This window comes from Crinia signifera, chromosome 12, assembly GCF_055691185.1.
Source record: "Crinia signifera chromosome 12, ASM5569118v1, whole genome shotgun sequence".
In the NCBI taxonomy this organism is placed as follows: Eukaryota; Metazoa; Chordata; class Amphibia; order Anura; family Myobatrachidae; genus Crinia; species Crinia signifera.
The window spans coordinates 9,426,297-9,452,026 of NC_139228.1; the positions used below are offsets into that span (position 1 = coordinate 9,426,297).

At 48.6% G+C, this 25,730-nt stretch overlaps 2 protein-coding genes across 5 annotated transcripts in view; one reads left to right on the forward strand and one right to left on the reverse strand.

Annotated features, from left to right (window-relative positions):
* The window catches only part of TNFAIP8L2 (TNF alpha induced protein 8 like 2), a 422,216-nt gene that overhangs the window by 281,380 nt on the left and 115,106 nt on the right, over window positions 1–25,730 (reverse strand). The window lies entirely within an intron of this gene.
* Window positions 7,455–25,730, forward strand: part of SEMA6C (semaphorin 6C) — a 109,993-nt gene continuing 91,717 nt past the window's right edge. The window contains exon 1 of one of the 3 annotated variants that reach the window (XM_083166487.1): window positions 7,455–7,698. The gene's annotated coding sequence lies outside the window, so the exon portion shown is untranslated. The remainder of the gene's footprint in view (window positions 7,699–25,730) is intronic. The other 2 variants (XM_083166485.1, XM_083166486.1) reach the window with 2 other exon arrangements.

Genomic DNA, 25,730 nt, shown 5'->3' on the forward strand with positions numbered 1-25,730 from the left:
GTTGTGTGTTTACTTGCACAGGAAATAGTTTTTAACAAGTACAAAGTGGCAGGTGAGGCAGAACGGAACTTGACGCGAGATATAACCTCAGTAGCGGCACAAAGGTTGCACATCAGACTGATCTAGAAGAGTCGTTTTGGGGCTCCCACTTGTTTTATCTATGCGGATAAAAGACTCTCAGAACTGGCACATTTGGAGCGGCTGCTTGGCACAACTAAAGCCACAGTGTATGAGTATTGACCCCCAGGGGTAGATTTATGGGTACTTGTTTCCTAGCACGGCCACCCCGATTTACATCGGGGTGGTCGTGTCGGAAAAATCGGGTCGATCGCATCGCATGCGATTTGGTCGCATGCGATGCGATCGATGCGACCGACCGATTTTGGACTCGATTTTTTTTTTTTATGAAATGTAAATCGGGTCCCTGGGACCCGATTTGACATTGTATTCAATGTAAAAATATTCCCAACCCCCCCAAATTTAACGGCGTACACCGCACCCCACGATAGACGCCAACCCGAAGCGTGGCGAGCGCAGCGAGCCCGCGAGGGGCGGCGGTGCGCGTCCTCCGACCTTTTCATTCCCCTACTATCCACGTCGGCGTGGAGTTGAGAATAGAATAGTGTGGCGAGCGCAGCGAGCCACCGAGCCCGAAGCGTGGCGAGCGCAGCGAGCCCCGCGAGGGGACGCGTATACCTGTGAAGTTATACGCGTGCGCTCGCCACGCTTCGGGCTCGGTGGCTCGCTGCGCTCGCCACACTATTCTATTCTCAACTCCACGCCGACGTGGATAGTAGGGGAATGAAAAGGTCGGAGGACGCGCACCGCCGCCCCTCGCGGGCTCGCTGCGCTCGCCACGCTTGGGGTTGGCGTCTATCGTGGGGTGACGACGGGGACATCTATAATGTGAAATGGGTCATATTGGCCCATTTCACATTTTTCACATTTTTTCACTATTTCAATGTCAAAAAATATTTTAACATTGAACCCGATGGAAAAATCGGGGGCATCGCGTCGTGACCATTGTTAATGGTCCCGACCGACGCGATGCCCCCGATATTTTACCTTTCCCGACACGATTTCAATGTTAAAATATTTTTTAACATTGAAGCCTATGGGGAAATCGCGGGCATCGCGTCGGTCGCGTCGGGACCATTGTTAACGGTCCCGACCGACGCGATGCCCCCGATATTTTGTCCTAGCCGGCCAAATGGACCTGATTTCAAAGGAAATCGGGTCCATCTTATGGATCGTGTACCTTAACTAAAGGTACACGATCCATAAGATTTGTGGCCGTGCTAGGAAACAAGTACCGATTTATGGGGTACTCTTTACCTAGAAGGGTGCCCACGATTTTGATCGTGGGCATCGCTAGGGAAAAAAAATGGCTTCGGTCGCATCGCATGCGACCAAAAAATCGCATGCGATGCGACCGACGCGATGCCCGCGATTTTCCATAGGGAACAATGTTAAATGTCCCAATTGACCCGATTTTCCTGTTCAATGTCCCAATTGACCCGATTTTCCTGTTCAATGTCCCAATTGACCCGATTTTCCATAGGAAACAATGTTAAATGGCCCACAGAGGCCAAATAGGCACCCTGAAGTGTGAAATGGCCCCCACAATTGTTAATGCCACCCCACGATCAACGTCAACCCGAAGCGTGGCGAGCGCAGCGAGCCCGCGAGGGGCGGCGGTACGCGTCCTACGACCTTTTCATACCCCCACTATCCACGCCGGTGTGGAGTTGAGAATAGAAAGTGTGGCGAGCGCAGCAAGCCACCGAACCCGAAGCGTGGCGAGCGCAGCGAGCCCCGCGAGGGGACGCGGACACCTGTGAAGCCCGCGAGGGGACGCGTATACCTGTGAAGGTGTCCGCGTGCGCTCGCCACGCTTCGGGCTCGGTAGCTCGGTGCACTCGCCACACTTTCTATTCTCAACTCCACGCTGACGTGGATAGTGGGGGTATGAAAAGGTCGTAGGACGCGTACCGCCGCCGCTCGCCACGCTTCGGGTTGACGTTGATCGTGGGGTGGCGTTAACAATTGTGGGGGCCATTTCACACTTCAGGGTGCCTATTTGGCCTCTGTGGGCCATTTAACATTGTTTCCTATGGAAAATCGGGTCAATTGAGACATTGAACAGGAAAATCGGGTCAATTGGGACATTTAACATTGTTCCCTATGGGAAATCGCGGGCATCGCGTCGGTCGCATCGCTTGCGATTTTTTAGTGCATGCGATGCCCGCGATGGGCGCCCTTCTAGGTAAAGAGTACCATTTCTGGAGACGGACAGGACAGGCCTGCTCTGTATATACCACACAGCAGCTCAGGGAAAGGGGGAGCAGAGTGGCTGCGGAGGGGGAACCTGGCAGATGGAGACGGGGGGACACTCTGAAAGACATTGTCCGTCAGTAACAGATTCACGGGCAGCTGTCAGTGACAGACGTCAGCTGGCCTTTTGCAGTTGCTGTGCGATGCTCACTAGGGCTTTGTATGTAAGGGGCTGTGGCGCTGAAGCCGGTGCTCTGTGTCTCCTTGTTCAGCTGGCGGTTCAGACAGTGTCATTCTCAGATGTCACAGGATGTGCGCTTCTGTCGTGGTGTCACTGCACTATGTCACAATGGAACTAGCGATGCCACGATGTGTAACCCATCGGATCACTCCATGCATCAATACTCACAAATGTAATTATGGCCGTGCACGATCAGAATGCAGATGTATGGGAGATTATATACATTTGTTCAGTAAAGATTGTCCAATCAGATGGAGCACTGAGCATCAGTATCACCGTCCAATCAACCCGAGTGTTGAGCACAAGTATCAGTGTCCAATCCGAAAGTGCTGCAGTGCTGAGCGCCAGTATCAGTGTCCAATCACACAGAGTTGCAGTGCCGAGTGTCAGTATCAGTGTCCAATCAGACAGAGCTGCAGTGCTGAGCGCCAGTATCAGTGTCCAATCACACAGAGTTGCAGTGCTGAGCGTCAGTATCAGTGCCCAATCAGACAGAGCTGCAGTGCTGAGCATCAGTATCAGTGTCCAATCAGACAGAACTGCAGTGCTGAGTGTCAGTATCAGTGTCCAATCCGAAAGTGCTGCAGTGCTGAGCGCCAGTATCAGTGTCCAATCAGACAGAGCTGCAGTGCTGAGCATCAGTATCAGTGTCCAATCCGAAAAGCTGCAGTGCTGAGCGTCAGTATCACTGTCCAATCAGAAAGAGCTGCAGTGCTGAGTGTCAGTATCAGTGTCCATTCAGAAAGAGCTGCAGTGCTGAGCACCAGTATCAGTGTCCAATCAGACAGAGTTGCAGTGCTGAGCATCAGTATCAGTGCATAATCAGAAAGAGCTGCAGTGCTAAGCGTCAGTGTCCAATCAGAAATAGCTGCAGTGCGGAGTGTCAGTATCAGTGTCCATTCAGACAGAGCTGCAGTGCCGAGCGTCAGAATCAGTGTCCAATCAGAAAGAGCTGCAGTGCCGAGCGTCAGCATCAGTGTCCAATCAGAAAGAGCTGCAGTGCCGAGCGTCAGCATCAGTGTCCAATCAGAAAGAGCTGCAGTGCTGAGCACCAGTATCAGTGTCCAATCAGAAAGAGCTGCAGTGCTGAGCGCCAGTATCAGTATCCAATCAGAAAGAGCTGCCATGCTGAGTGTCAGTATCAGTGTCCAATCAGACGGAGCTGCAGTGCTGTGCATCAGTATCAGTGTCCAATCAGCCTTAGCGCTGAGCATCAGTATCAGCATCCAATCAGACAGCGGGCTGTGTGCGTCAGAATCCGTGTCCAACCAGCCTGAGCTCTGAGTGTGATTATCAGTGTCCGTAAGGGACCAGGCGTAAAACAAAGAATCTGCAATTAGGTGGTAAAGACCTATTCAGAAAGGCTGGGAATAATCTGGAAGCGAAAACCCATGTAGTAATATAAGAACGCAATCACATCCATAGCTCGGATTTCCTGCCAACACTCACCTCTGGACCATGTCATAATGATATTTTCAAAAGTGAAAATTTGTAGCATTTGCAGGACGGTAATTACGGTGACATTTAACTACCTCTCATGTATATACGTGTGTGTGAGACACAGAAAGCTGCTCTGGGGAACCTCATGTAATGCCCCTGCGTGCCGCAATGTTATTCCCGCGGCCCTCCTTTATACCAGTGACCAGGGAGCATTTCATCAACACCCGTCGGACTGTTACGTGACGCAAGCGTTGGGATCACTGATCCCTATTCTACACAGACCACTGATTTCACAGCATTATTTATGTTACAGAATGGCTAACGATTGTTATATGATAGTAGGAAACGCTTTCATGAGGCGATTAATAAACAGAAACCACGACGGTCTGATTCACATAGGGATTGAAGATCCCTATAAATAATTTGGTATACCGGCATATTAGGATATAGACACTTAGGGCCTAATTCAGTAGTGATAATATGGCAATGCTAGTTCCAGCCTGCCCCTCTTGCACTAGCACGTGCCTGGGTGTGCAAGCACTGACACACCCACTTTCAGCAGATGCAGTCTCTTATGAGCGATTTCACTAGATTTATCCAGCAGGCTGGTTATACATCTCCCGGCGATAGCGACGCGCGAGGTCACGCATCGCTATAGCTGGGGCCCCTGCACACTACGATGTAGGGAAATTTTCGGACGATGTAGATACATAAAGTAAAATCGTTCAGAAAATGGCCTAAGATCGCTACGTGTGTCGGCCCAATTAGACACATCCATACTGTACACGGTGCACCCAGGGCCATATTAAAGCAGGGGCAAAAGGGGTCATTACCCCTGGGCCCCCCTCTAGCTAGGGGCCTCCTGTGGTTGGCATGTATTTAAAAAAAAAAATGAGCTAAAGGTTTTGTGCATGGGAGTGCGGTAGTGCTGCCGCTTCACCTATCTGCCAATGTGACAATGATTAATGGTGCTGAGCATGGGGTGCCAAGGCACACTGAGTGCACAAGTGTACAGTGCATTACTGGGAGTTGGGAGTTTGCACAAGAGGGCAGAGGCTGAGAGGTTCGTGATGAGCTCTGATTGGTGGAGCTCATTTACATGCTTCTCATGCCCATGGAGGACAGCAGCAGCAACCTAGTCATGGGAGGGTTTTTAATCAGAGGCAGCACTGGGACTGTGATGTCTCCTACAGTCCTACAGAGTAAGGTGCAGAGGGACAAAACAGGCTTTTCATGTTGTATGTATGTATCTCCCCCCTGCAGTTACCCATTGACCAAGTTTATACTGCCTTTACTCTGTGTTTTGACAGTGTAATATTCTCCCATGCAGTTTGCGGCCAGTAATGACAAGTGCAAGGGGCCCCCTTGTCTAAAGTGCCTCGGGCCCCCCGAAGGCTTAATCTGGCACTGGGTGCACCTATAGATGTCACCTGACAATCCCCAATAACGACCCCTACTGCTGCAAGTTATAGGGACAGCTCCCAGTATCTGTATTCTGCACACAGATACCCCTCAGGAAATAAAAGGCAGCCCGCCGTCTTATTCCCACGGTTCCGCTCACCGCCTGTTTTGCTTTGTGTCGGAATGGCATTCTCATCGTGCTTGCTGGGATACGTGTGAAAGCGATTCTCTATGTAGTGTAATAGATGGCATGGGGAACACGTCGGCAGTCTGCCTGGTGCTCAGCCGTCATGAATAACATCAGCAGCGATAATCGCCTCTTCCTTGCCCGTCTGTCTCCAATCAGATGCTGGGAACACAGTGTAGTGGCAGGTGCAGCACTTGTGTAGTCAGGTGATCGCGTTATATATGTGATCAGCCAGGTGAGGGGACAATAGGTGACCTCCCAGTGTACACAGGTCACACACACCTTCCAACATTCCTGAGGGAAATCAGACCCATGCAATAGCACATCTGTAGTGTCTGAGAGGCACACTGAGCCTCCCGCCTCCCCCCCACCCACTTGTCTGGTTATATTGCAGCAACGGTAAAAGTGTCACTTGTTTTGCTGTTAGTTTGACAACCTTCCTATACGGAAATATTGTACACGACACAGGCTAAAATGTGGCAGTACCACATCAGAAATGTAATTATCTTAAAGGCACAGTAACCTAGCCGTAAACCGTTCGGTGATTCCCCCATCCACTGACGGACAATGATGATTGGTGATCCGTTAAGAAATCTACAGAATATGGCAGGTTATATATCCCTGACTCTCTGATCTTGGTCCATAATCAGCAAATCAACGCTATCCAACAGGCTGGATCCCGATCCCCTGATCCCGGGGTGGAATTTCCCTGGCGTCTGCTGGATTTCTGGGCCCCATACCTAGAGCCAGTTATGGCATGGTGCGGAACTTAGAGGAGGTGTTATTGCTTTGGCCTGCGGACATATTTATCTCACAGGCCGCAATCCTGGCACATTTCTCCAATGTATGCGCATATAGCGACCAATGAGCCTACTTCTGCCCGGTTGGTACGCGGTTCCTGCTGATACTCTCTCTGTAACTGGATGCAACGAGCACCAGAAATGCACAAAACACATTGTCATCTGCCCTATTTTTGTTAGGGCCTCGGGGCGCCAACTTCATCAGCTGCCTGGGTAATTCGCCATGACTCCAAGGCCTGCGCAGGGCGCATCGTACGCTGAAGCACCCAGGCATCAGGAGAGGCGGCTGGTGCCCACCGGTCAGACCACTCACTTTACACCTGTGACACTCGTACACATTGTACCCTGCAGCCATTGTCCCTGCATCCGTGCCCCCCTCCTCCTCCCGTCTCAGTGTCACAGAGACAGATGACACAGGCAGCTGTGACATGATCTAACTAGTGCCTTCCAATTCCAATTAGCAGCTACACGGAGCCCAGCGCCCTGCGAGTGCCGGGGATGGGATTCTCACCTCATGGCAGCCAAGGAGCGGGCTTTAACCCTTCCTGGGCTGTTGAGCTGCAGCCACATTGTACACTACGGAGCGTGTGGATGGATGCTGCAAAGCACTGCTGAAGTGACAGGTGTAAATGTAAGCGGACGGCTGGCATGGCCTGGGTCATAGGTATAAACCTCAGCTAATGTGATCTGTATAAGCAGCGAGCACTGGTCACATATTAATCATATTATTCTCCACCTCGGATTCCAGTAACCTGTATATCAGCTCTCTACCCACAGAACTTCCGTACAATGCACAAAGCCGGTGTGTTAGCCTGTACCCAGACCATATCTTCCAGACAGAACCGATACCCAGTGCAGCACCAGCCTGCTGCTGGGTCGGTGCCAGGCCGGTGCGGGGACAGTAACCCTTGCAATGCTGGCAGGGAGGACAGAACGGGTTTGTAGATGACAGGTTAGGCGGAGGGAAGGAAGGAATGACAGCTCAGGAGGCTGAGCAGCAGTAAGGCGATCCAGCAGGCAGAGGAGATATAGGAGGAGCAGAGCCGGTTTGTGGGAGAGGCATTGGGATTTTATTGGTGCTGGGAATCAGGGAGTAATGGTAGGCTGTCTCCCAGTTAGGAGATCCTGGCATACAGTACTTTGTTTTGCTCTGCCCTCAGTTTAGAGACACACAGCAGCCCTGACACCACACGGAATTATACTACTCTCCAGCCTAGGAATCTGGGGCATGTGCCACCCCCCCTTCCCCCCAACACCAACCCCCCCCTCCCTTGGCATCCTACTGGGTTTTTGATCTGACCTTTTTCTGCCACCCTGTATAGAAGGAAACCTACCAACTCCTCAGCCTCCAAAAGGTAAGACGCTTTTCAGTCTTATCTCTGGGCCATTGTCTCCGCGACGTACACTTTTGGGATCAGCTGCAAAGATGGAAACCGCCACCGGGCATGGCGGCTGCCTAGGCGGTGGCGAAGTACAGCTTGTGGTTGGCTTTGAGGGTTTTTTTTCCCGATGGTAAGCTCTGCTGTCCAGTTGCTGTGGTGGAAATAAAGGTTATGGAGGCAGAGGATGAGTTGTGTTTGGCATTGCTGGTCCTTTATTGTTCCTTGAAGTTTTATTGCATAGCGGACAGGAGAGAGAGCGGAGGCGGCGGGGGGGGGGTCATTTCAGGGGGGTATTCACCCCTGTGTTTTTGGCTTGGGATAGGAGTACCGGACCTTTTATTTAAAACCCCTCCTGTCAGCAGAAATAAGCCCTTCGTCGTATATATCCATACCTGCACATATATATATATATACATACATACATTCATATATATATATATATATATATATATATATATATATATACATATACATAGGATTGTGGGGTGACCAGCAGGTTGTGTTTAGGGTATTGGAGCGTTTAACCCTTCCCATTCCAAGGAACGAGATCTCGGAGCCCATCACTCCTCCAGCATCAGAGGGGTTAAATAACGGGTTCTCCAATAAACTGTCCCCGAGTCTCCCGGATTCCGCCTGTTAACCGCCGCAGGACACGGTGCCCTAAACTGGGGTTTAAAGGGTGGAAAATTATACACAGTGTTACCCACCCTCCCCCCAAAACAAATGATTTTGGGGTGCTCAGAGTCACACAGAAGTCTCCAGCGGTCCCTGCGTTCCATCATTTGTTTATCAGCCTGCCCAGGTCTGCTAAGCTGCGCTCATTCCCGTTCCTTACCCACAAATGCGATGGAATTATAACTTGATTTGCCCCTTCATAGCCTGAATGTGCATGACGGGTTCTGCAAACCATAGTCCTTCAGACCTGGATAGCAAATGTATGCTTAGGCAGAGCGATGTACTTATGCAGTGCAAAGTCTCGTATCTGCAGAGCACCGCTTCTTACAGTGTGTTATATGCAGAGCAATGTTTTGAATGCAGAGCAATTTATGCTGTGCACAGTTTTGAATGTCTCATTTGCACAGCAGTGTTTCTTATATAGGGCAAAAGTGTTAATTGCAGAGCATTTTTTTGCATGCAGAGCGATTTATGCAGTGCAAAGTCGCGAAGTGGAAGTTTTGTTATGTTCTTTCTGCAAAGTAATGTATTTCTGCAGTCCATTGACTCTTTTTTAGGGCTACTAGTGTAAAGCAATGTTTTTTTATGCAGAGTAATTTACGTAGCGGGGTCTTCCCTGCAGAACAAGGTTTTATATGCAGAGCAATGTCTGTTATACAAAATATTTTATTTATCAGTGTCTCTTTTTAGGGTTGATGCAGAGCATTTCTTATATACGGAGCAATTCATGCAGTGCAGAGTATCTCTTCCGCAGAACATAATGTGTTATTTGCGGAGCAATATTTGCAATGCAGAAGATTTTATCGGTACAAAGCAAAGCTTCTTTTACTTCTATGCAGAGCATTGTTTCTTATGCAGAGCAATTTTTGCGAAGCAAAGTCTCTTGTATACAAAGTAACATCTTCCATGCAGAGCAATGTTTTTTTATGCAGAGCAATATAAACAGTGTATACAGAGTAACATCATAACTGCAGAGCCACCCTACAGTATGCAGAGTATTGTACTCATGCGGCGCAAAGTGTCTCTTATGCAGAGTTAGCTCTGATATGCAGTGTCTCTTCTGCAGAGTGATATATCTCTATTAGGCTGTGTGATGTCTATTAGACAGCGCTGCACCTACTGAGTACTCTCTCTGGCGCTGTTACGCAGAGCATTGTCTTGTACGCAGAGCAATATCTGTATTAGAAATGTGTTGCAGCTCTTGTTTGCTATCCATTAGCTCTGCAACAGCTGCTGGTTCCTGGTGTAGCCGGTGGACCTAGATGGGCACAATCTCTATTTGTCACCTACTATAAAGTACTGTCTCCCAGGAGTGCATCAGGCTGGGCCTAGGTTCAGTAAGATGAGCTCATTGCATTTAATATATTGCTGCAAGATACAAGCTCTTATCTATCTATCTATCTATCTCTGCCTGACTTTTGATTTCAGCTTTTTGCCCTCTGCGAAACGGCCGTTGGATTTAAACTTTAAAGTGGCCAATGAATGGAATGACAGACAGGACAGTCCCCCAAGCCCCCTCAGTATTGCATCAGTCAGAGACAAGAACCTGTCACTTGTGCCCATATTACATATTTTCTCAGCTGTGCCAGGGCAGTGGTTAATGAGAAGTGATCTGAGCTTCCACCAGTGACTTGTACAACAGCTGGGAGAATAACAATCCTTGGGACAGCCCCTTATTCTCCCTGCATTGTTGGAGCTGTCAGGGAGCAGGGGCCTGTTTTGGGGTCTTGCATATAGTGCAGTACTGTGTATAGAAGAAGGGGGCTGGAGGGGGAGGGGGGCTGTGGAAGACCACCGGATCCAGGCCCAGGTTTAACCCTTTTGCATGCAGTGTTATGATTTCTGAGTCACCGGTCGCTGCTCCCTGTGCTGCTGTCAGCATGCCAGGATGTGTAACAATGGCTTCTCCTGGTGTGGCCAAGGAGGTAGAGGAGGGAGGCTGCCTGTGCCTGAGTCCCAGGGGCCTGTTTAATAGAGAGCGGTGATGTGTTGCCTGGCTCCTTGCTGGGAGCAGTCCGTCTGTTACCTGCAGCCCATGGGATAATCTCATTACCAGCAGGATAATGCTGATGCTGTAGAAAGAGCCCGCTGGTCCTCTCTGTCTCACCATTGCTACAGTAGCTGGGATTATCAAGCCTCAGTCAAGTACAAACGTGACCTGCAGCTCACATTATGACCTAATGACCTCTCTCCCCAAGAGCTGACGATCCATGCACAAGGTCGGAACCGTTCTACTCTGTCTAGTGACCCGGTGATGGCTAACCTTGACACTTCAGCTGTTGTTGAACTACACATCCCAGCATGCCCCGCTACAGTTTTACAATTTGGCGATGCTAAAACTGATGCAGGGCATGCTGGGATGTGTAGTTCAACAACAGCTGGAGTGTCATCACTGGCTTTAGTCAGATCCAGGTTACTGACTGGCTCTGGACCACGTCAGCGCCTTTATATTCTCCTTCTGCGTAGAAGCAGCAATGAATTTTAAACGCGCGCAGACAAAATCATCATGCCCCATTTACATACACAGGATGGTGTAACCCGCAGCGAAACGGACGTGGTTCTGCCAACCCCCCACTGCCGTGTCTGATGGCTGGCATGACCTCACACGGTGCAGGTGAGGTTTAGGTTATAAATTGGTGACAAGTTTCCCTCACGCTCTACATATTTGGGAACAAATGTCACTACAACAGGCAAAAGGTTGTACAGAGGCCCATTTTCACTAAGCGGTTCTCTGACAGGAAACGTGCGTGCTGTTTTTCTGCTGACTGAGCAGCCCAGAAAATGCCACACAGATGATCTGTGACTCAGTGGTGTGTCTTTAGCCCCGGGGGTTGCCAGCCGCCATCAATTTTACCAACACTGCAGAAAAAAAAAAAGTCAAATTTTCATTCGTCAGTAAGAAAAAAAAATGTACATGTCAGTAAAAATGACACGGCAGAAATACACACAGAAGTGTCACATCAGTGCTGGTGACATTACAGGGCATATTTGTCACTAGAATTGCTCTGTGGTAATTAGTCCCCGGTGTAACGCTCTCTTTTATGGGTTTTTGTTTATATTGTGTCAGTAAAAATACTAAGCGTCAGTAAATTATATGAATCAGTAAATTATTTTAAACATAATAGTTACCAGCTTGTTAACAGACATGTCAGCGCTGACGGTTGTGTGTGCCCCAAATGAGCAAAACCTGAATTTCTCTGTCAGGCGCCATCTAGTGGCCGACGGTGCACAAAGCACTTGAATTCCCCCCCCACAGAGGTGAGGAGCAGTGTTAGTCTTTTATTATATAGGATATTACACACACACACACTACACCACAGGACAGTGCACAATAGGAGCCATTTTTCGGGTGATTACTTCAAAAATATGGCACCAGCACCATAAAACACCCCCATGTGCAGAATGTGCCCATGTGCCAGAGCCTTCGCTGACTCCTGGGCATCCCCCCAAAATGCCAACACAAGCAATAGGTTGATATGGAAAAGGTTGACATGAAAATGGTTGTCATGAGATTTATGAATGACACAATGGCACGGCTTTGAAGCAGCACACCCATTGGTTACTCAATAAAATAAACGGCGCCTTTCCACAGTGCCAATCCATGCCAGATGTTTGTTTGTTTATATTCCGTTGACCCGCCTCTTTTCCAGAGTACAGTAAGGAGTCTTTGAAGCGGGAAAACCGGCACACGGTCCCAGCCTTGCAATGGGAACAGTTTCTGCGTAACGGCGCTGGGACTTTTTGTTGTTCGGCTGCTTTTCCAAGCCGGACATTTAAATATTTCTCCTGAGTGAAGACTTAATTTTGTTTTCCCTTTAAATGTATTGTGCCGGCAGAAGGATCCTTGGGATAAGAGCAAGCGTGAGAGCGTCTGTATCCCAGAGGCCGTACAACAAGCTCTGTTCTAAGTGGGGTGAATCATTGTGTCGGAGCTTTTACAGCTATTCCGTGTTCCATATTCAGAAGCGATAACCAGCGTGACACATCTGCGGCGAGAGGAAATGCTGATAGGTATTGTTCAGTGCTAATAGTATTATCAGGCTCCTGCATGTGAATGTGGGAGGGGGGCATAGAAGAGCGGAGGGTCCTTCCCTATCAGAGGTGTCAGCGACGGGCATCTGTGCCCTACAGAAAGGAATTATAAGTAGACAGTGATTATTTTGGGATAGGAGGCGCTGAATGCGGTGTCAGGCCCACCCTCCACCTTATTATGATGTTCAGTTGCAGGCAGCGATTATTCGTGTGTGAGACGCCTTGGGGGGGGGGGGGGGGGGGACAGGGAGAGAAAGGTTAGATGTGTGCCAGCCTCCTGATAAGTGCCAGTGGGCCCCTGCAGCGTTACATGACGATAAGCCCTGCCTTAGTCTCTTCTCCGCCGCCATCAAACTGACATTTCTATCATGTATTGCAAACTGGTTCCAGAGGGGTTTCAGCCTAGGCCAAAGAGCTTGCAATTATTGAATCGGGGGTCTGAAATACGAACGAATGGCTAACCTTTATCAAGCTCTGAAGTTGAACCGTGACTGACAGCGAGCTGATTCCTACTTCACTCTTTCCTGGTGAAATAAATCTCCTCCAACGCTTGTCGTGCGCAGTTACGATGCAGGCTCCAGCCAACCAGCTCCAAACTGACCAGTGTGCAGCTCCTAACTGCCATTTAAAATGGAAGTTAAGAGCTGATTGGCTGGATCGCCATCTAATAAACCAATGCGATTTATCACTCACAATGCATTTTATCGCTCGTTGATAATTGGGCCCCTAACTGTCCCGGCTAGGGGCAATGATAAATGTCCCTGAAATCATAGCAACCAGCAGCGACAAGGAACGTCCAGTTGTACTTTTTCATGGCTAGTGCCCCAATAAACAGCAGGTAGTTGGGTTACTTTTTGTTAATTTCTATCTACACCAGGCCCTACATAGACTACTGTCAAATACAGTAGGTTAGCATCTGATTGGTCGCAGCCGGTAAAGCCCAGTCATGTGACGTTCCCATGTATTCCGCACACGTGTTATTTTAAATCGACAGTAACAACACTGAGACTATCTCTATATTTGGTCATAAGAAATACTTGGAAACGGCGATTACAGATAAAAATGAAATGGTTCTTTGTTCTAGAACAGAGTGAGCCCAAGACATTCAAAGGCTGCTCCGGCCTGTTATGTTTAACTAAAAATAACTATTTACTGCATGAGCAGAACCTGTGATCCAGAGCTTAATATGTATAGTGATAAGAAATGCACTCGGAGAGCATTCTAGCCATGGCAGTATTGTGCGCCCCATGACTGCAGGGGGCAGCACTGGTCTGGGTGAGGGCCTGGGGTATTTGTGGTACACAGATGTGACAGAGGCTACTGTAACGTTAAAGGTTTATCAGGGGGGGAGAGGGCACTTTGGACACATTAATCACACAGCCTGTTTACATTGCTGAAGGCTGCGTTTGTTTCATCCATGAGAAAACAGGCAGGAAATGCAGTTTGTCCCCTCTAGGAAGCCAATTCGGGGAGGGCTGGGGTCAGCTTAGGGGGGTCCTCAACTAATGTCTTTAACTGTTAAGTAGCCAGAGGGGACTGTGGCACAACAAAACTTTTTCCTCAATTGTCTGAACATAGGAAACAGACCTAAAGTATCTCTGTGAAGATCTGGGCAATGATTTGAAAATAGGAATTTATTTATTTTTCTGTTGTTGCAAAAATGATCACAGAAAAATAAATATTTTGGGGGAAATGTTAAAGACAAAAACAAAGTTTCTGTTTACGAGAGAACTCAATATAGCACAGGGGTGGATTGGGAACTAAAAGTGGCCCAGGAAAATATTATATATTATACGTTCTGGGCATCATCAAAGGTATAACATACATTGTGGCCATGGCAGTATTACTGGATGGCAGAGTTACTGTACTGCAGAGATGGAATTTATATATAAAAGGCTAAATACTCCTCACCTCTATGAGATGAAGTACCGCCACTGACCATTAGAGGCCACTCAACAGACCAAATAACTCCTTTGTGAAAGTGAAAGCAATTTTTGCAGAGACTGATCTATATCAAATGTGCTGGATAGAGAGAGCGTCATAAAGACAGAGATTGGAGGTAGGGGCAGATAGGGACTGGGATGTGGAGAGTTTGTGGGCTAAAACTGTCACAGCTCAAAGTGAAAGTAAAAACGGTCACAGCTCAAAGTTAATGTAAAAACTGTCACAGCTCAAAGTGAAAGTGAAAACTGTCACAGCTCAATGTAAAAGTACATTGCAGAAGCCATCATTTTGACGGGCCTTTAACTAGTAACAGACCTTATACTACCTTGGACAGGTCTCCCATTACCCTTAGATTGCCAGCTCCATGCTCAGGATATGGTGTGTACACACGGTCAGATGTGCCTTCAGATGCGATCCCCGATACGATCAGATCGGATCGTGGATAGTATCTGAAGGCACATCCGATTTGCATACAAGTCTGACTATATAGTGCAGATCTGCACTATATAGTCATGGCAGACCAGACTTTCTGCCTTGCGATACGTGAACACGCATTGGAATCGGATCGGGATGTGAAGGGTTAAAACCCTTGCGATCTGCATCCGACTCCGATCCGATGTTGACTATATCGTCAACATCGGAAGGCAAAAAGTACCGTGTGTACACACCATTACTCATCAGACCTGTAGTATGTTTTGTGTAGGATCTCATTATATGGTGCAATTAGTACCTGTATTATTTGTGTGCATTTCTTTAGACAGCGATAGTTACTGTATTTACTAATATCACTCACGGATGTAAATCTGGCCTGCGGTCGCCCCGATTCTGCTGGGACGGTCACCCCTCATCTCACCCAGGTGTGTGTAGGGTCGTGCACTCAGGTGGGTCCGGACCCTAGTCAGAGACAGGCTTCCGAAATCACGCCACTAACTGCTGGTGAGGTCAGAAGCCTCTGTTGTTATACATATACTTATATCCATTTCACTTCTAAATAAACCAGATGGCACGTCCTGGTATACAGCTGCGTACACGTCCGTATATCCGCACTGATGTAACGATAATAACATGATATAAAACGGGTCAGCATCGGAGTGGGCAGAATTCCCGGAAAATGTTTCCATGTTACTATCACATTAATAAACTCCTATTGTGAGTAGATTGCAGATGTAGGCAGAGAGCATAACAAACAAACCTAAATAAACCTTTCGGGTGCCAGGGCCTAGGCTGGCCGCGTTCCAGGACAGATGCGGCCACTTTCCTTAAGTAAACTTGTCCGCCCCAGCTGTAAAGTTGTGTGTTCTCCCCTCCCAGCCTCCGTCTTATGGTGGGGCTGGCTGTTCTTATAATGCCATATGTCTTGTCATTCCATGATCACCGAACAGTTGTGCGCGTCACCCTGTCAGAGCCCAGGGGCCCGCAGCATACTGTTCTGTAGATGATACAATTCTGCCATCTGTCACCGGTCACTTTGTCACCAAGCGTGCCACTGTATACTTCGGCAGCGGCACGCCTGGAGGTTATGGCGACAACCTCCTCAGCAGCGCTGACGGACTACGACTCCCAGCAGTCCTTATCTGGCCAGCTTCTAGCTTGTTATAGAACAGTCTGGGACGTATTTGCACAAAGATGCCTGTACTGTGCTTTGACTGCACTTAGAACACCCCCTGCCCACAATTAATTTCATTCTCCTCTGCCAAAGGGTCGTAAGCTCAATGGGCGAGATGCTGCAAACAAAAAAAAACGTAAAAACCCTGTTTTCGGGGGTTTTACCGCGCTTTATTATGCAGCAAAGCCCCGCCGCCGGTTCTAGATGGAGTAACCCCATGGAAGCCTATGGGCTTCCCATCGCGTCCCCCGCCACCCCCCCCCCCCTTTGCCTCCTGCTGTGCTGCACGGACCAGTGATCTCCTCCTCCCTGCACCTCTTCCGGGTGCAGGGAGGAGGAAGCGGAGCCGGGTAAGGGTCCAGGGAGGGAGGGGGGACCCGCTGCACATCACCGGCCACAACGCAAAGGACAGCTCTTATGGCAAGAGCTGTCCTATGCCTTAATAATCACATATGTTTGTGCATATGTGATTATTAACTATGCGAATGGCGGCGATGTGCAGAGAATCCCGCGAGAGAAAGTATTTCATAGGATTTAGGGGTTATTTACTAAGATGGGATGTTGCCCATAGCAACCAATCAGAAACTACTTATTTATTTAGCACCTTCTAGATAGTCGATAGAATCTTATTGGTTGCCCCTAGCAACATCCCATCTTCAATAGAACTCTCATCATAGTAAATAAACCCTTTAGAAACCTATGAGGGATGCGGCCGGTGGCGGTGCAGGAGGGATCGGAGATTCCTGCTGCATTCCCTCCTACATACATCCCAGTGATACTTCATATTTGCGACTAACCCCTGAAAACGGGTGTTTTCAGGGAAATAGCCGCAAACAGTGAATGATAAATGGGCCCCTGAGAGTGCAGCGGTTGTCACCACATAAATCCTGTCAGTATATACTTCAAAGTTTACCAATCACCTCCTCACGTCTCCACATTCTAATGAGACATCTCTGTACCAAATACTGTATGACCTTTCCTGTATGGATTTCCAGTAAGTGCCTCCTCCTGCCCGCCTGTAGATGCTGAATACGCGAAGGCGTCTCTCGGGTCGAGAAACCTTTGTCTCCATCTTGTTTTCCCTGAAACCGTTACAATGTGGCAGCACAGTGTGTTCCGGCAGGCCTGTGCCTCGTACAGCGATGTGGACAATTAAACGATTTATCATTTTATCATTAAGATTCATTTATAAAGCGGCTGTATTCTCCGGCACGCATTCACACGAGGTGACGGGGACACTTAGACATACAGGGAGAGGAGTCTATTGACCTATACACCTCCCCATCGCACATGTCAGGCTATTGGCTGGGGAATATCACCGAGGAGGACGGACCGAACGGCTGTTCTATGCCCGTATAACAAAACTGACCCCCTCAGCAGCAAAACCCAACTCCCCCACCTCCACCGCAGCCATTCAGCACAATCCACCAACATAAAAACACTGACTAAGAGGCTTATGTACTAAAGAGAGAGATAAAGTGTCCAGAGATAAAGAACCAACCAATCAGCTCCTAATTGTAATATTTCAAACACAGCCTATAACATGGCAGTTAGGAGCTAGTTGTATGTTACTTCATCTCTCTCCAAGGCATAGTAGTACATAGACTCCGTATTCAATATCTCTAGTCCACACCAGACATAGGTGATGAAAAAATGTATCTATTTAATTTAGGGTATACTTACCTTGTCTCCCGTAATATCTGGGAGACCCCTACATTTTGGAGGTCTCCCTTGTATCGGTGGGGGAGTAGGACACCGTACGAGTTTAGTTTGTGGTTCGGGGGTTTGATGACATCACCGTGGCCCGCTGTAAAATGCTGCCAATCATGGCATAGTACCATGGGGGCTGGGCCTGCAATGGCGTGATCATGGTAACCCGCCCCTTGCACCTAGCTGCAACCTCTGGGGCCATTGTAAGTCACAGTCATATTTTAGGGGTGTTTGATTAAAACCCATGCAGATGTAAATAGCGTATACTAGAAAGACACAACTGCCTGCATTTGCGAAGTTGCAACGTTCACAACTTAGTTGCGTGCAGGCCTGGACTCCTAATTATCATGTACATTTTACGCCAGGCATCCATCATATATACTCACACACCCCATCTTTTCTCACTTATGTTTGTATCACTAAATACACATTGGCTATTAGATATGGATACAACAAATACAAATCTCTTGAATGTGGCTGGTGCCAGGGTGCGATAAACTAACCAGTGCAATTATCCCCAACTCAGTACAGTGAAGTGCTTCTGTGTACCCTGGAGCTCAGCCTGGGGGTCAGTAACCTGGGTGGAGATGTTGAGAACCAGTCTGGTGAGGACAGTTGGATAAGGCCCTCTGATCTCTGGCGCAATTAATCATCCAGCTCCCACTAGAGGGGTCTCTGACCTCTGCTTCCGGGCACAGATTCCCAGTGACCAGCACACAGTGACCCCTCTATACCCCCCCCCCCCCCCCTGCTGTACTTAAAAGCCTCCAATCAATGCATCTAAAGACATTCGTAGAGGTTTAGTCCAATCTAGGACCAAATTAAACAATGTCACAGAGGTTGAGCGGCAAAAGTTCTATAGATTGTAAGCTTGCAAGCAGGGCCCTCATACCTTTGACTGTCTATAAATACCCAGTTTGTTGTATAACTGTCTCCTGTTCATTTTTATTTTGAAAGTGGAGGTGTGGCCCCTGGCAACCACTTCTGGCTCTGGAATGCTGTAGAAAGTGATTTCTAGAATTTGATTGGTTGTTGGGGGCAATGCACCTCACAGCATCCCTGGCCCCGCTCACTTACAAAGCTGGAAACCAGTGCAATCATGAGATGCCAATGTCGCTGTCAGTTAGGGGTGGGAAAATACCCAATCCAATTGGACAAACCAGAGTCCAATGTGTCACTTACTATCATCCCACCCAGTGGCAAAACTGGTCCTGACCAGCTAACAAAATGGCTGCCGCCATTTTGAAACGGGCCGGTCTTTCGGTGGTGCGGTTATTTCTTCCCCCTGTGAGGAGCGCCAGCCCATTTTCCAGCAAAAAAGGGCCGTCTGTTGTCACTGTCGCGTCACTCGGATAAGCAGCCCACAGTGTTCCAGCTGTGCTCATCGCTGCCTTCTATTATGCAATGTGACATGCACACCGCAGGGAAATACACTAGTGGGGATGCCTCAGCTAAATAATATGTCAACTCTCCTCCCTCTGACAATCTTGTTGTGACAGTAGTTGAAATAAGAGACGGTTTATGTACTGCGCCGCTGCTCGTCTTCCCTCTATTCTGTGAGATCTCTGGAAATTCCCTCTGACAGGCACAGCGATACTCTCCTGTGAGGAGAACTCTGTTCCTGCAGGTAATTCCACACAGGCGCTCAGATTTGGGAGATAAGTGAAAATGTTTATACCATGTGGTGTGAACGCTGAGGGCACCCACAGAGTCACTGGCATTACTATTGATTAATGCATCCCGAATAATGGAAGGATATCTGCGCGTTGTGCCAGCGATCGTGCAAACATCAAAATAAATATCAATATTCTGGTATATAACTCAGTTTCCACCTCTTCCTATCTGAATCGTGGTGCATTCAGCAGAACAAAGAGAGGATACGCCTGCGGGGCCTGGAGGAACACGAGGGCCGTAGTACAAACCTTCATCTCACAATGACAAAATCAACAATGGGCTGGAGGGGAAGCAGCTACAGAGGCAGAGGTCGTACTCCGGGGCTGGGCCCATTGTACAACACAGTGGTGAATTGTGCTGCTTGTTTATATACGCCGGCCTGTACCTAATGTAAGCGTCTCTGCTTGGGGGCTGCCATATTGGAAATTAATAAGCATCTGTCTTATGAGGGTTATATATATAAACATATATATGTTTCCCTCCAACCAACTAGCTCCTAACTGGCACAGCTGATAAAATGACAGCAGCTGCCAACTTAGGGGTCTATTGCAGAACTGCAGTTAAAAAAGAAGCCCCCATTACCATCTATGGGCCCAATTCACCCAGCGTGGATGGCATACGTCACTAGATCTACCCCTATTTAAGTCAACATGCATTGGATCGACCATTGAAGGTCGACATGGCTAAGTCGACATATGGCATAAGTCAATGTGGCTCAGGTCGACAGGGTTGGAAGGTTGACACGAGCCTTAGGTCAACAATGGGGAGGTTAACAGTCAAAATGTCGACACAAGTTAAAAATAGTGTGTCCGAGGCATGGCGAACCATGTGAGGGGACGCGTACACTTTGACAGTGTCCATGTCGACTATATTGACATTTGGGACAATAACTCATGTTGACTGTCTACCTTCACATTGTCAACCTAATGCTTGTGTCATCTTTCCAACCCTGTCGACCTTAGCCATGTCAACCTTCAGTGCTCAACCCAATGCATGTCCCGCGTGAACCCCCAGTGCAGGTAAGCCAGCCTCAGACATTGCAGTATAGTGATAGAGCACAGGCTGAGCTGGGGCCACGGGCCTGGCAGGAACGTCTGCACCATAATGCGTGGCATAGACTCACACTGTATAGTATACATCTGGTTTCCTGTTACACAAGCAGAGAAGAGAGCGCCCTTCTTCCAGGCGGGAATAGGTCCAGATCAATGTCCACTTTGCCGCTCAGCGTGTTTGTCTGTAATGGGAACGCGGAAGTGAATGTGATTTCTCAGGATATGACTATCGAGCAGACAATCTGTCACCTGGGGAGAAGCGCATCTGGCAGAGGTCGCAGTAATTCGCTAAGCATTAGGAAGTAGCAGGGCGGTGCGGGAATGGTGCAAGGACAGAAGCACGCTGTATGGTCACCAGTAGTGAGGCCTAAGGCTCTGTAGTCCTATCAGAGGGTCCTTCTTCCAGTTTAAAGATGGAGGCTTCTATAGCAAACAGTCATTATGACCGGCCACGTTCACTTCCCACGTGCACATGTTACACCCCCATCTCCGCATCACCTTACACACGTGACGCATGTATGTTGGGTACATATCTTCTGTGGGCAGGTTATACACCTTGGTGCGTCCTGGGCAAACCGTTCGGGCACGGGGTACAAATCCTAGCCAATTTGTGGCGTGCCCTGGATGTGCTATGTAAATGAGGCGCCTGCACGTGCCACCAGGGCTGAGCCACTGAGAATAGGTGAACTCTGTGCCTCGTGCCTCAGTGACATCACTGGTTATTGGCGGAGATTTCATGCACTTCAGTGACAGCGATGAGGGTTTAGCTGCCTCAAGGTGCGTGCATCCGACCGGCAAATGCAGTGTTATATAGTCATCCATTCCCCATAAATCGGTGTGCGCTGAGGTGAGCGGGACGTGATCATGTGACTAACTCATCGACTTTTCATCAGCGGCGAAAATGAAATATACCCTAGAACCGTAGCCTGTTGGCAGGGATAACAGATTGCTCAGATTGCCAATGACCAACTTTCTTAGCGTCCTTGTTTCTCACGCGGATGACGTTGCGCAGATTCCATCTACCCTCCGCTGGCTTTCCATGAAACACGAATGAGGTCCCTACAGGACAGCCAAGTCCCTGATTACATTGTCTTTCTGACAAGACCATTAGTTAGTTGCAGGGAGAGGTTTTTGCCAACTCTTACCTCATGCTGGCTAAGTGCAGGCTGTAATGATGTGAGGGCAGCCAGCACGCCATGCACACCCTCCTATGGCCTCCGCATTTAACCGTAGCATGGACGGTGACATTACCGGGCTGTAACGCAGAAGACACAGAGGTACATTTACTAAGATGGGCGTTCTATACAAGATGAGATGTCCCCCATTGCAACCAATCAGATTCTACTTCTCATTTATTTAGCACCTTCTAGAAGATAGAATACCTTCTGCAGCTCCGTGTGAGGGATCCCTCCCAGCATGCCCCACGGTCGGTGCCTCACTATGCGCATACGTAGAGGGACTCCCAGGTGGGAGATCCAGTGCTGAAGCCGCTTCGCAAAGAACAGCTATAATCACAAGCGCTGTCCTTCGCATTACTAATCGCATGTGTTAGCGCATATACAATGCGGTACCGGGCGAATGCTGGCAATGTGGGGCGGCGGATGTTAATGCATTCCCCCCCCCCCCCCCCCAACGTCTTGGCAGACAATCTGTACGTCAACAGTGACAAAAGGTCGACACTCACAAAAGTCGACATGCCGTAGGTCAAGGTGGAAAAGGTCAACACACAAAAAAGTCAACATGAGTTTTTTCCTTTTTTTGGTGTCAATGTCGACGCCGGAGCACAGGAAACCCTAATTTACTAACTTATGTAGACATTTTCAGGTGACAACATTTTCTGGGGCCCCCCATAGCAATGTCAATATTGTTGAAATAGTGCATGTTGTCATTTTGATGTCGACATATTACCAGTCGACCTTGACGTTGTCTGTGAGACATCCGGATAACAGCAGTAATACTAGTATATAACACACTGTACGCGGCGGTGGCTGGCAGACGCTTCTCCGCTACTGGATATGGGAATTTATAGTCTACATTAGAGGTGTTCTACATGAAGCCCCCCAGCCGCTGTGGAACTGCACATCTCAGCATGCCCTGCCACAGTTTCATTAGGAGGGCATGCTAAAAACGGTATCAGGGTGTGCTGGGATGTGTAGTCCGGCAGCAGCTGGAGCGACACTTCTGAATAACCCTAGTCCACAATAAGTTATACAATATATAATCTTTAGCGGATGACTTCGTTCTCCTGCTTCTTTCCTCTCTCAGTAACAATCCCCGGGCAAATCAGCCTGTGAGACTCTATGTACGACCACAGCGTCTTGGGACGTGGGGTGGCTTGTCACAAAAATGTGTCAGTGGGAAGTGAGCAACCTCTGTTACAGCACGCCAGAACACAATACAGGGTAGCAATGGTATTCCAGCCAGCAAAAGGCGGCAGAATCTGGCACGTTTGGCTATTCCAACAGCAGCCAGAAAGACATATGTTTTTCTAAGCGGCTATTTCTGAATGCCGGGCACTTTTATGCCACATGTAAAACACATTATAATGGTTTATTCAATATGGGTGCTCGGACTCGGCCAACATCAGTGATGCCAGTCCTGACCCCAGGTTCTGGCATCTGTCCTCATGCCTAGGCCCGCCAGCCCCCAGCTCCCGAGCCTCTTGCCATCTGACCATACTTATACAGTAGTGCACGCTATCATCAATCAGTCCCTGTGCCGTATACACATCCGTAGTGACAGCCCATTGCCCAGGGGCTTCTGTATCCCGTGGGAAGCCCACCCTCATCACAGGGACACTGCAGTGTGTATAGGAGCGTCTCTGGCTGGGAGCCATCTGCTGTGTGAGCTGTGCCCGCTTTGGGGATCTGCATCACGCACACACATGCACGCTGCCTGGGAGCAAGTCATATGGCGGACATAATCACCACACAACACGGTATACTACTCCCATCTGCCTGTAGTCCTGACGGCCTCTTCTCACTCATATGTTCCACCAAAGCCACCCCACTCCACAAAAAAAAAAAAAACATTTAAAAAAAATACAAGTTTTAATGTCTTTGAGGGTTTGCCCCTATGGCCGATAGTATTGCCATGGATGGCAGAGACGGTTCTCCGCCGTCAGTGATGGTGATCGTGAAATGCTTATTTTTACTGTGCTCATAATAATGGGCCCGCCACTTCCGTTCCCCAGTGCAGAGATGTCCATCGATGGGTGCAAATGATGGTTTTATAGTATCAATGGTTAAACATCCCTAATTGTACGGGCAATGCTCCAATCAGCCTGCATCTGTCAATTGTTGTTATATGCTAAAGACCAGAGCCAAACGGCGGGTTTTTATTTGCGGAAATAACATTCCGCCATTTGTTTCCACGTTAATAATGTGGAATTGATTGATCGCCGGTGCGATGCGAGCATGGTGTCATTATTCTCTTGCCGCAGTTTTTGGCTGTTGTTCGTCTTCACGTTGATATTTGCCTTCTTTCCCCGCTGTGCCGCGTCCGCCGGTCTCCCTATCCTCCCCAGTAAGCCTTATTGATCGCCGGCACTGACAAATTAGAAATTATTTCTGAGCAAACCGATCAATCTGGTTTTTTTTTTCTTTCCCAAAGCTGGCCGGGATCTGACAGGCAAGGTGAACGCAAGGGGCCAGGTGGGAGGATGGACCGGAGGAAGGGGGTGCTGGAAATGTTTTACTTAATAAAAAAAAAAAAAAAGGATACGCAGTTTTTATATGGAATCAATATTTTCCTATTAAAGAGTCAGACTTGATTCCCATCTCCTATTCATGGGCTCAGTCTCTATCTGACATCCTTTGTAGGCTCTGCTGTACACACTCAGTATAGCGACTGCCTTAGGGGCGCATTCATCAAAACATGTTTCCACCTTATTGATATTGGAGATACCTGCTGCAATGCCATCATTCCTAACATCATCCGCAACCCCCATAGGATTTATGGAGGATGCACTGCTGACAAATTCACCAAGACTGGCCCCTGCAGCTAATGCCATCTGAAGATGACGTTAGCACATTAAACACTATAGGCCACACTTTGCAAGAATCTCCAGGGAGAGGGATCTTCCGGGAACCCTCCCCAGTATCAGGCGTAGGAGACCAGAAACTGAAACGAGCACATCTGGTCAGCAGGGTGTTACGCCTGCCCACCCTTTACCCTGGCATGTATTTGTCCTGAGATCTCGGAGAAGGCTGTAGAACATTCAGTACATCTGCTGCATGCAATATGTATATATTGCTAAATCTGGATTACCAGGGGTCACGCAGGGTATATGTTGCGCTGTGCTTGATGTTTCAACACAGTTTATTAGAACAGTAGATGCACATGGTCCAAGATGCTCTCCCTGGCTCTCATCGTGCATGTCTGGTGCATAACAGGTAGGGATACGCTAACATCCGCCGCCCCACATCGCTGGCATTCGCCGGCTACCGCATTCTTAATAATCGCACTAACATATGTGATTATTAACGCAAAGGACAACTCTTACGATAAGAGTGGTGGATCCCTCACAGCGCTGTGCAGTGATGCCCATAGGCGTCTACAGGGTAATGCCAGCTTTTGCTGGTGATACCCCCGCGGCGGTATCTAACCACAGAACCATCTAACAGAGGTATCTAACAGAACCATATAGAGAGATATAAGTCAGCGCAGAGCAGCCTACGGTATCATACAGCGGTGCATAATCCTACATAGAAAAAATGCTGCTCCTCACTCCTATGGGGGGGATTCAAGTGTTGTGCGCAACAGCGGCCATAAGAGTGCGCCCCACTGAGCAATTCATTGTTGTGTTGTTCTCTGGTTTTGACGGACTGTTAACCAGTGTTTATAATAAGGATTTTGCAGCCTGCGTCGGTAGTGCGGTTCCACGGCGGCGCGGTGAAGGTTACCGATCAGACGTCGACCATGTTCTACTGTGGCTCATTAGTTTACTTATCCACACAGTACGGTGCATATGACGGAGCTGGAATACAGATAGGCCTCTGATTTAAGGTCAGAGCGAGCGGCCTCGTAGAGGGAGGAAGTGCACAGCATAATAATCCCAGCACAACACACAAACGCCGGCCGCAGCCTATTGTTCTCAGGACCCTGATGAAAATCACTAGGGGGGAAACGCACTCATGCTGGGTAATGTGTTTACCGCACTCTGCCGGGAGTCAGGCGGAACGAGACAATGCAGCTAATTACACTGAATTGGCTAAATGGATTGAAAGTGGAGACTTTCCCAGGGGCAGAAAACATCAGAGATCCATAATACATCAGCATGAGGCTCAGATATAGCTGTGGCTTCGGGCCTA